Raw genomic sequence first — 13,142 nt, forward strand, 5'->3', positions numbered from 1 at the left:
TTACCATGGTATTTTGGTTTGTTTCTTTGAAAATTGTACAAATTCCCTTGGTATTGGTATTACCATGGTACATGTGCCCTTGGTATTAGTATTGACATGGTACCTGTGTACTTGGTATTGGTATTACCATGTTATTTCCACGTGTTATTTTAGATTCCTCGGTATTGGTAGTACCATGGTACATGCGTACTTGCTATTGGTATTATCATGGTATTTTCATGTGGTGTTTTAGCTTGCATGGTATTTACACTTGGTGTTGGTATTAGCCTGGTATCTCCCCGTGGTATTTGTTCGAGGTTGATGTGTCTGGATTCCTATATGTATATGGGTGTATCCTTTTGAGTTTCGTTGGTTGGTTATTTTGAGAGTGTGATAACACGTGTTTGAAAAGGATTGAGAGAGAAATTCTCTAGTTGTTTCTCACATAGAATTGTAGAAATATTTCATAGTGTTGTATGCAGGAAACAAAGATGAGAGATCAATAACAAATCAGAGTTAATGGTGTAGATATTTCAGAGATATATTGTTCATTGATAGTAGATTATTGAGTTGAGAGTAGTAGTAGAAAATGGAGCATATGAATTAGATTATTTTATATTGATGTTGTTGTATTACAGAACCTAAATTTGTGGATAGTATAGAAGAAGTAACCCGGTCCAATAGGAGTTATACATCTAGGTTCTGTAATACAACAACATCAATATAAAATAATCTAATTCATATTTCCATAAATCTGTGTGAGAAAGAAACTTCCTAACTGATAGGTGCTAGCATACTGTGAAGGAAGCCAAGTCTTTCGACTTATGGATGTAAGCTAATCCATGTAAAATTTGTTCAGAAAATTAATAGAAGAATTGAGCAATGCAACAGTAGCAGGGCAGTTTTCTCTCAAAACATTTTCCACCAAAAATACTTGTGTTTTGATGTGTGCATGTTTGTGTTGATGTTTTCTGTGTTATCATGCTTTGAGTTTATGTTTCTTTCATGTTTTTATAAGCTAATAATGTTTATGAATGTGGATAACTGAGAATCTGACAAATGTATTTAAAAGGTAATATAGTCACTATCGCTACTGATTCAACCCCCCTCTCAATAGTGATATAGTTTCCATCATCATCGTCGTCATCATTAAGGCTAGGTGGCATGTCATCCATGTATGCTAATCTCATCAACGCTTCAAATTTCTCAGCTGGTAGTGTTCTCTTCAATATTTCTCCTTTCACCTTGGTATGGTTTAAAGGATGGTTTGAATCATATAGTCAAAATCTTAATAACTTGGTTTGACCTTGGGTATTAGAAGGTGTATCATGAATATCTTCTAGCTATCATCAAACAAATAATGTTAGGAAACAATTGGATAAGTCATGAATGTATCCTCAAAGAAATATATTGAAATATGTCTTTTGGAAATAATACTGGGGGGGGATGAATCAGTATTAGCAAGTCAATAATATTTCATTTCCATAATCAGATTCATATATGCTACTTTAGTTAATGGAACTTGTGTGTATATGCATCTGTATTTAAGGCAACTAGCGTATATCCTGCAAACTTATGATTCAGTTAATTTATCATATGGTGTTCTTTACTCAGTGCATCAGAACCATATAAACAGTAACCAGGTGCAGTAAAACAGAACAAACAATCACACACACATGAACACAAGATATAAGGTGGAAACCCAATGTGGGTGAAAACCACCTGCTGCAATTGCCTCTATCTTCTTTTAATAAGAAACTTATTTTTACAATTTTTGTACTGGTGCAGTCTTATACCAGTACGCAGGCTTCTACTTATAGAAGGCTAGAATGTTCTCTCATTCTCCAGCTTCTCCTGGAAGGGAGCTACAACCCCCTATCTCTTGTACTAGTTGATATGTTTACTTGCACATAGGTGCTGGCCTACTGAAGGCTACAACCTTCTCTTTTCTTCCAGGGACCACGTTTCAAAAATTTTCGGACAGGATCCATCAATAATATCATTCAAACATCAAATACATCTGTGTCAATCAATCTCCTTTGCACCAACCACAACTGAATCAATCAATCACTTTTCAGAATGTTGTAACCAGAATACAGTAACCAGAACCCAAAACACTGTAATAGCAACCAGAAGTAGCTAAAGCATATTTTATGAGGTATATGCTACTTCAATGTTTCGAACCTGTGTGCATAAACACTTTTCTCAATGCAAACCTGCATACAGATCTGCAAATCAATTTTAAGATGTATACGTTGTTTTGATATGCAGAACCAGCGTGTATACGCGCCTTTTCTAAGGTGAACTTGCGTACAGATCTATAAATGATGATTTAAACTTTACAACAATTTTGGACTTCAGTTATACCCAGATCATCATATTTATAGTCTACAACATGCGCCAGTTATTCAGATAAAAGATCAAAACACACAAAGATACTTCACTTCAAGCTTTAAGATCTTGACCCATCATTAGATCTTATCCTTCCTCAAGCGCTAAGGTTCATCCTTGATTCAAATCCAGCTATGCAACATAAACCAATAACCTGTATTCTAGATCTTGCTCTTCATTAGATATTCAATACATGAGTGCCTTTGCCTAATGATCTTCTCCTCCTTTTATAGTCTTATGCCTTACTCAATACCATGGACCAAAACCACTTAGAACCAATACCTTGGACCAAATACCTAGGGTCAACACTTCGGATAGGATACCTTGGACCAATACCATGGATCAAAATACCATGGACCAAATACCACGAACCAAAAATAAGTTTTCCAACATGTACGCGCCTTTCCTTCTGTGAAAGTGCGTGTGTACGCCATACGTGCCTTTTGATCTGTGAACCCACGTGTACATGTGTCTTGGTCAATGAGGAACCTTCGTATACTTCTCTTTCTTCATTCTGAGAGTCTGAACTATGATCTATCATCTGAGTGAGTTTCCATCAAGGACAACACCTATGTCATAGTGCCAAATCTGTGTTATAATGCCAACAATCTCCCCCTTTGGACTTTATGGCAACCCCAAGTCACTCTCCCCCTTTGTCATCAAGGGCAAAGGGTTATGCTCCCCCTGAGTACTTGATGAATGCTCTGATATGCTGAAGAGTGCTAATTGAGCTCCATGCTCCCCCTAAAAATGAGCAAGGCCTGTAGAAATATGTCCTAAGAGAAGAATGTGACTCTATACATCATAAATGACCTTCCTATCACCAATGACTCAAACAAACATCCATCTCCCAACCAAGTGGAGATATACCAAGTTTGACTCATCCACCCAACCAAGTGGGTATATACCAAATGTTTATACATGTCAAAACAAGAACATTACATCATCCATCCCATGCATAGTGGGGAACCAAAATAGGTTGTTTCATGACCTTGACATTAAAAGATATACATGACATAGAGACCAAATATCTGAAACAAGACCATGATAGTTATTAGCGGCTATCATCAACAGCATTTGTCAATCACCATCCAGACCAACAACCATGATCTCCCCCTGAACATGTTCCACCTGCATCAAAAACAATTGTGAATTTGTACCAAGATCTTCTAAGATAATGCCAACAATGCATTATTAGAAGTATATGCTCCCCCTATGCCAGATGATCACTGTCAGACCCATATCAGACTCCTTTCATCCTGATTTTGGCCCACTGTTTTTCTTCAAACCAACATATACGCGATTGTATCCACAGAAACTAGCGTATGTACATGGATGTGCTTCATGGAACTCGCGTATAACCGATTTTCTCTGAAATAGATAAGTTTTAACCATAAGATGATGCATCAACTATTCCCAGCTTCTGTCTGAGATATTCAAATGTCTCTCTGGGCAGTGGTTTGGTGAATATATTAGCAACCTGTTCTTTGGAGGGAACATACTCCAATTTGACCTTTTTTTCAAGCACTTGTTCCTGTAGAAAATGATATTTGATGGGTATGTGCTTGGTCTTGGAATGCATGACTGGATTCTTTGAAATATTGATTGCACTTGTATTATCACATAGAATGGATATGGGTGGAGTACATGTGATCTGAACGTCCTGTAATGTTTGCATCATCCAAAGGAGTTGTGTGCAGCAAGATGCAACAACCACATATTCTGCTTCAGCTGTAGATAATGCAATTGAAATTTGCTTCTTGCTGAACCAAGATACTAATCTGGAACCCATATAGAATGCACCACCACTAGTGATTTTTCTATCATCAACACTTCCTACCCAATTTGCATCTGTATATGCATGAAGTGTAAGATCTGTTTCTCTAGGATACCATAAACCAAAATTCTATGTTCCTTGAAGATATTTGAAAATCCTTTTGACTGCCTAAAGGTGTGATTCCTTTGGATTGGTTTGGAATCTTCCAACTATTCACACTACATGCATGATGTCTGGTCGGGTACCTGTTAGATAAAGCACACTGCCAATCATGGATTTGTAGGTTGGTTGATGTATTCCTGCTGATTCATCATTTGAGCTGAGACTGCATCCTGTTACCATAGGGGTACATACTAGTTTAGAATCTTCCATGCCATATTTTTTCAAGATCTACTTGAGATACTTGGTTTGTGACAAAAAAATACCATCTTTCTTTTGTTGAACTTGTAGACCAAGAAAATATGTGAGCTCACCAAGCAGGGACATTTCAAATTCTTGTTGCATTACCAAAGCAAAGTTTTTACTCATGGCTTCTTCATTGCTACCAAAAATGATATCATCAACATACACAACAAGTATTAGCAATTTATTATTGTCAATCTTTGTATATAGATTGTTATCAGCTGATCCTTTTGAAAAACCTTGTTGATGGAGATATTTGTCAAGATGGTAATACCAGGCCCTTGGAGCTTGTTTTAGACCATAGAGAGCCTTTTTGAGTCTGCATACAAGTTTTGGATCATTTCCAAGAATGAATCCATCTGGTTGCTCAATATATACTTCTTCTTCTAAGTCCCCATTAAGAAAAGCAGATTTTACATCCATTTGGTATACTTTGAATTTCTGAAAACTAGAAAGAGCAAGGAACATTCTTATGGCTTCAAGTCTTGCAACAGGTGCAAAAGTTTCTTCGAAATCTATACCTTCTTATTGAGCATACCCTTTACAAACAAGTCTGGCCTCGTTTCTAATAACTTCTCCATTTTCATTTAGCTTGTCTTTGAATATCCATTTGGTTCCTATGATATTCTTATCATGAGGTCTAGGAACTAATTCCCAAGTATTATTCTTTTCAATTTTCTCAAGCTCTTCATTCATGGCCTTGACCCAACATTCATCTTTGCATGATTCATTTACATTTTGAGGTTCGATGGAGGAAAGCAATGCTAGATAGCTTGAAGCTTCTATAATAGTTCTTCTTGTCTGTACACCTGCCTCTTTCTGTCCCAAAATTTGAGTCTCTGGATGATTTTTCTAAACATACCTGGATGGAGTCTTTTCTTCTGCCGTTATCTATTCTTTTGGTGCTTCATTCGATTCTTCTTTAGAATTAGTCTGATTTGATGTGGAAGGATAATCTTCATCTTCTCCACAATCTTCGGTTTTTACCTGCTTTGGATTTTTGCATGCTTCATAAAGCATCAATACTTTCAATAATTTTCCCAAGTCTTTTATTATAACACCTATATCCTTTACTTCGAGAAGAGTAACCAAGGAGAATGCCTTCATCTACTCTGGGTTCAAACTTGCCAATTTTTTCATCAGTTCTTTTGATGTAACATTTGCTTCCAAAAACTTTGAAGTATTTTACAGTAGGAGTCTTACCATACCAAAGTTCATGTGGAGTTTGAGTGCTGTTTACTTGAACATTTGCTTTGTTGAGAATAATGATGGCAGCGAATGCAGCTTCACCGTAGAAGGTTGCAAGAGTTCCAGACTCATCTAGCATAGCATGAGCCATTTGTTGAATAGTTCTATTCATCCTTTCTACCACTCCATTTTGTTGAGGAGTCCTTGCAGTGGAGAATTGCCTTTTTATTCCATGTTCTTCACAAAAGTCAAAGAATTCATCCGAGGTAAATTCCCCTCCTCGATCAGATCTGAGACATTTGATTTTGCGATTTGATTCATTTTCAACCAGGGCTTTGAAGGCTTTGAATTTTTCAAATGCTTCATCTTTATGCTTTAGAAGCCCTATCCAACACATTCTGGAAAAATCATCAATGAACAATATAAAGTATTCCTCTCCACGAGGTGACTTTTTCCTTGATGGACCACATAAATCAATATGAACAAGTTCAAGAGGCTTACTAGCTGATCCTTCCTTTTCATGGAATTGTGACTTGGTTTTCTTACCAAATTCACATGATTTGCATATTGTATTTTCTGGAACGCTGACATCAAGAAGATCACGAACAGCCTGGAATTTGCTTGCTTTTCTTATTTGAGAGAAGCTTAGAAGTCCCAATCTTCTGTGCCATAGCCAGTGTTCATCATTTTTTCTTAGATAGCACTGTTGTTGTCCTCCCTTTAGTATATATAAGTTGTTTGGAGTTCTTATACCTTTGATCACGGTTTCTCCTGTATCAAGCTCACGAACAACACATCCATTTGATCGAAATAATACTTCATTTCCTTGATCACACAAATGACTGACACTCAACAGGTTATGCTTTAGACCATCAACATACATAACATTCCCAACTTTAACTTTTTCTTTTAAAAGAACAGAGCCTTTACCTTTTATGACAGCAGGAGTGTCATTTCCAAATGAGACCTTCTTTTACTTTTCTAAGGCATTATATGACTAAAGTTTTTCTTTATCATCTGTCATGTGTTTCGAGCATCCACTATCGATGTACCACTGATTTTCTTGTCCTTCTGCATGCAGGGCTATACCACATCTTTTTGTTTGTGGTTCTTTCTTTCTCCATATTTTGGAATTTAATGTAGTTTTCTCCTTTTGAGATGTTTGCCGAAATTTACTCCTGCATTCAGATTCTTCGTGACCAAAGTTGTTGCAAATAGGGAATTCTATTTCGTTTTCAAGAAGAGAAAAGTTATTGTAGGTCCGTTTCATGATCCCCGTCATGTTCCTTTGATTTTGTGCTTCTCTAGTCATGATGGTCTTGTAAGCAACACATTGAGTAGCTTTGTGTCCAAATTTTTGACATGAAAAACATTGGCCATTAAAGAAGTTCCTGCGATCATCGAATCCACTGACCTGGTGATTGTAGTTGCGATTGATATTCATTCTTGAAGCAGATTGAGTATGATTTACCTAAGGTTTGTATCTTTTGCTCATCCTTGAAGTAAATTGAGCCTAATTTACCTGGTGATCTTCTTTATGCCTTTGTTGTCGATTGTCAAACTATTCACCGCTCTTCGCTGCATCAAGATAGCTTTTAGTGGAGGTTGACGGCTTCTGTGCTTGGGATGCTTCTTTAGTATATCCAAGACCTATCTTTATCAGAGGAGAATGCTGCACTTTGATAATTTCATTTAAGGTTTCTGATCCTTTAGCAAATCTAAGATTGAGAGCTTTTGTTTTCTCAATATCCTTTCTTAGACCCACAATTTCACATTCTAGATTTTCATTGTGTTTTTCTCTTTCAGCAAGTTAGAATGTTAGAGTATCTATAATCATATTCTTTTCTTCTAAACAGACTTTGAGTTTAGAGATTTCTTCATAAAGGTCATCTTCATCTAAAGCATCCAAGAAATCATCATCTTCAAAAGCCATTAGAAGTCTATAGTCATTACTATTTTCATCTTCATCACTATTTGATAAACCATCACTATCTTCATGAGTATAGTAGCTCTTCTTACTTACACTTTGTTTTCTATTCCATTTTGTTGATTCCTTACCTTTATCAAGCTTATCTTTATGAGGACATTTGGCAGCATAATGACTGACTCTTCCACAAGAAAAACATTTGAAAGGTAGTTTACCTCTGAATCTCCCAGAACCCCATTGAAGGTTCTTGACAAAGTTTGCTTCTTCTTCTCCTTCTGAAATATTTCCTAATTCATGGAATTCTTATCTTCTTGAAGCCTTGAATGTGGCTTCTCTCATATCTTATGGACCTCCTTTTCTCATTTCAAAAGCAGTTAAGATTCTGTGCAGCTGTGTCATAGTAATAATCTGAATATCCTACTTTTCTTCTATGGTAGATACTTTTGATTCAAAATAAGTAGACAAGGATCTTAAAACCTTTTCAACTAAAGTAACTTCTTTTATCTCTTCACCCAAGTTCTTCATGCAATTAACAATCTCATCTATGTGTAAGAAGTAACTAGCAATACTTTCATCATTGTGCATTTTGAGAGTTTCATATTGAATTCTGAGAGATTGCAGTTTTGCACGTTTTACCTGATTGTCTCCTTCATAGCTTAGAACGATCTTGTCCCATATTTCTTTGGCAGTTTTGAGCTGCATAACTTTGACAAATTCTAATTGTGACAGACTCCCTAATAATGTATTGACAGCCTTGGCATTGGTTTCATATTGCTTCTTACCTGTCGTATCTATAGGAATTGCAGATGGAAATGTATATCCTCCTTCCACTATTTCCCAGACATTTGTTCCAAGAGATTGAAGATAGGCTGTAGTCCTTACCTTCCAATAAACGAAGTTGCTCCCATCAAATATTGGTGGTCTAATGGATCCCTCTCTTTCGTAGTTACTCATGATGATAGATCTTCCTTCAAGCGCTCAAGCTTCTTTTGAAGGACCTGCTCTTATACCAATTGCTGGAAATAATACTGAGAGGGGGGGGGGGTGCATCAGTATTAGCAAGTAAATAATATTTCATTTCCATAATCAGATTCATATACGCTACTTTAGTTAATGGAACTTGCGTGTATACGCATCTATATTTAAGGCAACTAGCGTATATCCTGCAAACTTATGATTGAGTTAATTTATCATATGTTGATCTTTACTCAGTGCATCAGAACCATATAAATAGTAACCAAGTGCAGTAAAATAGAACAGACAATCACACACACATGAATACAAGATATAAGGTGGAAACCCAATGTGGGTGAAAACCACCTGCTACAATCGTCTCTATCTTCTTTTAATAAGAAACTTCTTTTTAAAATTTTTGTACTGGTACAGTCTTATACCAGTACGTAGGCTTCTACCTACAAAAGGCTACAATATTCTTTCGTTCTCTAGCTTCTCCTATAAGGGAGCTACAACCCCCTAGCTCTTGTACTAGCTAATATGTTTACTAGTACGTAGGTGTCGGCCTACCGAAGGCTACAACCTTCTCTTTTCTTCCAGGGACCACGTTTCATAAATTTTCAAACTGGATCCATCAATAACATCATTCAAACATCAAATATATCTACATTAATCAATATCCTTTGCACCAACCACAACTGAATCAATCAATCACTTTTCAGAATGTTGTAACTAGAATACAGTAACCAGAACCCAGAACACTGTAACAGCAACCAGAAGTAGCTAAAGCATATTTTATGAGGTATACACTACTTCAATGTGTCGATCCTACGTGCATATGCACTTTTCTCAAGGCGAACCTGTGTACAGATCTGCAAATCAATTTTAAGATGAATACATTGTTTTGATATGTAGAACCAACGTGTATATGCACCTTTTCTAAGGTTAACCTGCGTACAGATCTATGAATGATGATTTAAACTTTACAACAATTCTGAGCTTCAGTTATACCCAGATCATCATATTTATAGTCTACAACATGCGCCAGTTATTCAGATAAAAGATCAAAACACACAAAGATACTTCACTTCAAGCTTTAAGATCTTGACCCATCATTAGATCTTATCCTTCCTCAAGCGCTAAGGTTCATCCTTGATTCAGATCTAGCTGTGCAACATAAACCAATAACCTGTATTCTAGATGTTGCTCTTCATTAGATATTCAATACATGAGTTCCTTTGCCTAATGATCTTCTCCTCCTTTTATAGTCTTAGGCCTTACTCAATACCATGGACCAAAACCACTTAGAACCAATACCTTGGACCAAACACCTGGGGTCAACACTTCGGACAGGATACCTTGGACCAATACCATGGATCAAAATACCATGGAACAAATACCACGGATAAAAACTAAGTTTTCCAACATGTACACTCCTTTCCTTCTGTGAAAGTGCGTGTGTACGCCATATGCGCTTTTGGGTCTGCGAACCTGCGTGTACACGCGTCTTGGTCAATGAGGAACCTGCGTATACATCTCTTTCTTCATTATAAGAGTCTGAACTGTGATCTGTCATCTGAGTGAGTTGCCATCAAGGACAACACCTGTGTCATAGTGCCAAATCTGTGTCATAATGCCAACAATGTCTTAACAAATAAATAAATAATATATATATATATATATATATATATATATATATATATATATATATATATTAAATAATGGAACATATTTTTATAGACTACCTTTTTGATACAACAATTTAAAATAAAACACAATTTTGACAACATAGTTTATAAAATGTTACTCCATACTCATTGATTGTTCTTTGGTTTTCTTCCCTTAATAATATCCTTAGAAATACCTCGTTCTTCCCATTTCATTCACACAAGAGTGCATTTTAAGAATGGGTAATTAATAAATAAATCATCCCCAATGGTAAGGTCCATAATATACTCAACCATTATCAATTTATCAACCTCTCTTTCCATATATCCATTTTTATCATTTATAACCTCAAAAAATTTAAAATTTGGTCTTACAATAGGGTCCTTTCCCTTACTATTATTTATAAATCCTCCAATATTTTTTTTGCTGAAGCAAGAGACTTTCCTTCTATTTCAACAACCCAAAAGAATAGTTACAATAAGTACAAAAGGCCTGCAGGATTGTGGGCCTATCAAACCATCGAGAACGAACACACAAAGATGAGACCCACTAGAGCAACTCAATTCCAAACTAATGAACAGACTGTCCCCACATCAACAAGGAGACCCAAGGTCAAAGTCCGCGTCACCTCCCATACAAAACTCATAAAGAATGAACAAACATGCGACCCCACCAACTAGCCCAATGAGATCTGACTATCAATTGCCCCCGGCAGAAAAGGATGACGTTGAGAGATATCAGAGAGCTAAGATGTGAGGTCTTTAAGACGCGACCCCACCAACTAGCCTGATGAGATCTGACCGTCGATTTCCCCCACCAGAAAAGGACGACGCGGAGAGATATCAGAGAGCTAAGATGTGAGGCCTTTAAGTCGCGATCAAGGGTGGTTTTAAGACCCCTCCCCCTGCCACGTGTAAAGAACTGAGTGGAATCGCTCTCAATGAGCGAAAACCACTTACCATCTGGGAGCCTTGTGATCAAAAGAAAACCGCTGCTAGCCTGGTTTTCCGCACCAAAAGAAAAAAAGTGAGGGAAAATCATAGAGGGAGCCGACCCGCCTTTCAACCTACTGAACCCAACATTAAAGCTAGCTGCCAAAACATTCTAAAACTGCAGAGGAAACCTTGTGTCGCCTCTCAAGGAACGAAGGAAATAAGGTCCCATACCCCTAAGGAAGTTATCGCATATGCAAAGAAAGCTCTATATCAAGGAGCTGACCGCCGAATTGAGAAATAACAGGCAAAAAGAGCTTTAATCTTGGCTTGCCCCTCATGCCCAACAATCGAAAATTTCTTTGTCCTCTGTGGCTTGAGCCTCGTAGAGAGCTTTTCGCTTGCTTGTAGGCATCTCCTGCCATTTCATTTCTATTCTGCAATCTGGATTAGTCACTCCTAGGTTGGCCAGAAGATCTGTAAGTTTGTTGGCCTTCTGCCGAACATGGTTGAAGCTAACCGTTCATAGTCTTTGGAGATGCTTTTGGATTCTCTGGTACACTTGCATTAGTCTCCATTTTTTTGGGACTCTTTCAGGTGTTGTACCATAGCTAATTTTCTTGACTGAATTTATAAAAATTTAGGAGTCTACTTCGATGAGAACATTTGAGCTGTGATTGAGATTAAGAAGCTCTAGACATTGTTCCAAAGCCATTAATTCAGCCATGTTATTGGTAGCTTGGCCTAAAAGACAATGGAAGGAAAATTTTATTTTTCCATATTCATCTCTTAACACACCTCCATAACCTGCAGTCCCTGGGTTGCTTTTTGAAGCCCCATCAATGTTGCATTTTAGATAACCATTTGGTGGAGGATGCCAGAACTCCTTTTCCCTTTCCAACATTCTTTCTTTTTTCCTCAGACCATTGAGGATGATCTCATGCATTCCCAGCTGCTTGAGAGTTCTCAATTCAAGTGTTGTGGGAGGATTCGAGGGATAACTGTGCAGAGTGGTGGACACAGTCTCCTTTATCTGCTTTAAGATCAATTCCATCAGGCAAAGAGGGGTAGTTTTTTCATCCTTGAAAATTCTTTTATTCCTTTCTTTCCAAGCATTCCAGATAATGAAGCTTGGTGTAAAGGTCCAGGCCAAATTAAGGATCTCATTCTCTGCAAAGTCTTTTCTCCACTTATTCAGGGTGTTAATAATGCTACCTTTGTCTCTGTCTGTCTGTTGAAAAATGCTTTTGAAAGAATCCCACAACCAGGAGGTATAGGTGCAGCTATTGAGAATATGCTCCATAGTCTCCTCTTGAGCCTCACATAATTGGCATCTAGAAGGCCCCATCACCCCCCTCTTCTGAATGTTATCCCAAGTTAGTATTTTCTTGTGATGAACTAACCACATAAATAGTTTGATCTTCATCCATCCTTGGTGATTCCAAAGCTTTTGCCAGGACCTAGCCAAAACGCAGGGCTCTAGGTTAAGAGAAATTCTTTTAGCTTCCTTAATATTAAAGATTCCTTCTTTGTTTTGGCCCCATCTTAATTGATCCTGCCCATCTGTAACCAGAATCTTCCTCTATTCCAATATGTTCATGAGTTCTTTTGTTTTTGATTTTATAGGGTTGTTCGCTCTACAATCTATTCTCCTCCAGCTTCTCCATTTCTCAGTGTCCTGAGGAAGATTCCAGATATCCCTGACTTTTATTAGCCCTTGGAGATCAGTTTCTTGCTTGATGCCCAGAAAGTCCTCCCTTAACAACATCGGTTCTTGCTGCCATTTATCTTCCCAGAAGAGAGCCTGATCTCCTGCTCTGATTTCCCAGAAGCTGTTGTTTTGTACCAGGCCTCTGTTTTCCCAAGCTTTATTCCAGATGTGAGAGCGTTTTATGTTCCCTAACATTCTGATGAGCTCACTTGT

Source organism: Pinus tabuliformis, chromosome 8, assembly GCF_031772625.1.
Source record: "Pinus tabuliformis cultivar Carrire ecotype Pingquan chromosome 8, CPIR1, whole genome shotgun sequence".
NCBI lineage: Eukaryota > Viridiplantae > Streptophyta > Pinopsida > Pinales > Pinaceae > Pinus > Pinus tabuliformis.